Source organism: Myotis brandtii, unplaced genomic scaffold (genome assembly GCF_000412655.1).
Source record: "Myotis brandtii unplaced genomic scaffold, ASM41265v1 scaffold601, whole genome shotgun sequence".
Taxonomy (NCBI): domain Eukaryota; kingdom Metazoa; phylum Chordata; class Mammalia; order Chiroptera; family Vespertilionidae; genus Myotis; species Myotis brandtii.
In genome coordinates, this window is record NW_005370276.1 from 791,663 (window position 1) to 794,808 (window position 3,146).

A 3,146-nucleotide genomic window follows, 5' to 3' on the forward strand; every position below is an offset into this window, starting at 1 on the left:
CACAGCCTCTCACACAGCCTCTCACACAGCCTCTCACACAGCCTCGGGCAAACAGAGAGCAGGGAAGTGTCAACACGGAAGCACATTCTCCACACACTTCTCTTTTTATTCCCAGAAGCCCTCAAGGGCCCCATCCCCTTGATGTCTCAGTGGCCAGAGGAACTGTCACATGCACACCCACGCTCATCCCTGGTCCCGGAGACTGCACGCCTCTGATGGCCACGGAAACACTGCGATTCATTTGCTGGGGCCCATTGTCTCTCAAACAGAAATCTCAGAGCTGGTGGCCAAAAAAGGATGAATTGCTGTTCAGAAGCTACCGACAAGAGATGTCTCCCGCCAGGACTTCTAAAAGCCTTCATATGTGGATGTGCACTGTTTATCTCAAGAGGCAGAGTTGCCCTGGCCGGTTTGGCTCAGTGGATAGAGCATCGGCCTGTGGACCAAAGGGTCCTGGATTCGATTCTGGCCAAGGGCAAGTACCTTGGTTGCAGGTTCCTCCCTGGCCCAGCCCTGGTCAGGGCTCCTGAAAGAGGCAACTAATCGATGTGTTTCTCTCACACCGATGATTCTCTCTCTCTCTCTCTCTCTCTCTCTCTCTCTCTCTTTCTCTCTCTCTAAAAATCAATAAAAACATATTCTCAGGTGATGATTTAAAGAAGATGTATATGTTGAAATTCTAACCTTTAAATTGATGGTGTTTGGAGGTGAGAGCTTTGGAAGGTGATTCAGCCATGAGGGTGGGGCCTTCATGAATGGGATTAGTGCCCTAGAAAAGAACCCCATCCCCCCTGAGGCTCCCTCAGCCCGCCCACCTGTGAGGACACAGCCAGAAGCCGGCCCGCACCACACACAGAATCTTGGTCCTGGACTTGCCAGCTTCCAGAACTCTGAGAGACACATGCTTGCTCTGTGAGTCACCCAGCCTGTGGTATTTCTGTTACGGCAGCCGGAACAGGCTAAGACGGTGCCTGTATGTGCGCGTATATGTATATGTACACATATATAGATACATGGATATCTAACATAGATTGTCATCTTAAAGCCTAGAACCAACTCATACTAATTAACTCTATTTTGTTGATTTTGCAAATAAATACATTGCCTGAGGCTGCCCCCCACCCCCCACAGGCGCCAGCCCTGAGATTCAAACCCGTTCCACCGGCCCAGAGCCTGAGCCCTTGGCTGCGCCACCCCCTCCTGTCTGTCCTCCGGGCATCGCTCTGCCTGACACCTGAAATCAGGGCAAAGTGTCCTCTTGCTCAACCTCAGCTGGGAACAGCACTACCGACAACTCAAAGTCTTGCCGCTCTGCGCATGTCCGCGGAACCTGGAACCGCACAAAGAGCGCTGCTGATTCTGGGGTTACAAGGACTTTTGGGGCCCTATTGGTTTGGCTCAGCGCATAGAGCATCGGCCTGCACACTGATGGGTCCCGGGTTCGATTCCATCAAAGGCACATGCCTGGGTTGCGGGCTCGGTCTCCAGTAGGGGGCGTGCAGGAGGCAGCCGACCAATGGTTCTCTCTCATAATTGATGTTTCTCTCTCCCCCTTCCTCTGTCTCTAAAATAAGTAAAAAAAATATCCTCGGGTGAGAATTAAAATAATAATAATAATGAGGATCACCTGTATCTGTCTCCTTGTCTATTTCCTTTTGTTTTCTTACTCTAGCAGGGGTCCTCAAAGTGCGGCCCGCCGGGTGTTTTTGCCGCTGCCTGTTGCTTAGCAACCGACTAGTTGTTGTTTTTTTAACTATAGTCCGGCCTTCCAACGGTCTGAGGGACAGTGAACTGGCCCCCTGTTAAAAAGTTTGAGGACCCCTGCTCTAGATCAACCAACTAGCTAGTGATAGAGCTGGGATTTGGATTTAAATATTCTATCCCAATTTATGAAAATACTTTTGTTGATTTAGAATTATGTACAGACTGGTATCTGTCCAATGAAAAGGTTTTCCTGACCACCATTTTCCAACTCTTTTTCTAGTATGAAGTCTTGATAAAGGGACATTTTCAGGTCTCTGGTATAAAGGACTATGATTAATCAATAGACCAAAAATTTTTCTCTTCCTAAAAATATCCTTGAGTCTGCACACCCCACCCCCCAAAACATAAGTTCCATTAATATGATTAACTTCTAGAACTGATCTAAAAATTATTAATAATAGGTGGAGGTAATAGGGGGAAAAAGCTATTTAAAGTACCTTATTTAGTAACATCTTTTGGAATCCCATGAGGACTGCAATGTTTTGTCTACTGTTTTATGAAATATTTTTATTGCCTGGCCAGTGTGGCTCAGTGGTTGAGCATCGACCTATGAACCTGGAGCTCACGATTCGATTCCGGTCAAGGGCACGTGCCCAGGTTGCGGGCTAGATCCCCAGTGTGGGGCATGCAGGAGGCAGCCAATTGATGATTCTCTCTCATCATTGATGTTTCTCTCTCTCTCCCTCTCCCTTCCTCTCTGAAATCAATAAAAATATATATATATTTTTAAAAAGCGGACCCACCCAGGAGACACCACCCACCAGCAGAATCCGGGAGGGAAAAACACTGAGCTGAAACCTCCAGGGCCTGAGCAATTTAGCCCAAAGAGGGAAAGGTAGAGGGAACAGCATATGCAAAAGCCTAGAAGAGAATGAAGCGGGAGAGAAATTGGACATAGGGAGGCGGGTCAGAAAATACGCTCACCCTCACACCTTCCTCCTGAGTCACTCACAGGGCCCGGCCCCCCAACTCTGCAGGGAGGAAAGGGCTGGGGCCTGGGTCTGCGGGAGGAGGGGCTGAGCCTGGACCCCTGGGTGCGAGGGAGGAGGGGCTGGGGCTGAAGACTGAGAGACCCTCACTCGCTGTCTGTGTCACAGGTAAGCACGCGGGCCCCCTTTCCACTGAGCGTGGGAAGAGAAAGGTTACCCCCGCACAGACCGTGGTGAGGCCTCTGCTGCCCCCTTGTGGCCACCTGGAGCGGGCCCATCACCCAACTCGGTGCCCCTGGTGACCCCAGTCTCCTGGTGACCCCCCCAGGACAAAAGGCAGAGGCCTGGACACATATGCTCCTTAGCGACTCCAAGTGCCCGCTGGGGCTCCTGAGACCACCCCCACCCCCATCTCTGGCTTCCGGATAAACCCTAAATCTGCAAGAGACAAGA

The 3,146-nt window shown here is 50.4% G+C and overlaps 1 protein-coding gene across 1 annotated transcript in view; it reads right to left on the reverse strand.

The window, feature by feature from the left end:
- HSD17B14 (hydroxysteroid (17-beta) dehydrogenase 14) overlaps positions 1 to 3,146 on the reverse strand; it is a 30,203-nt gene that overhangs the window by 26,772 nt on the left and 285 nt on the right.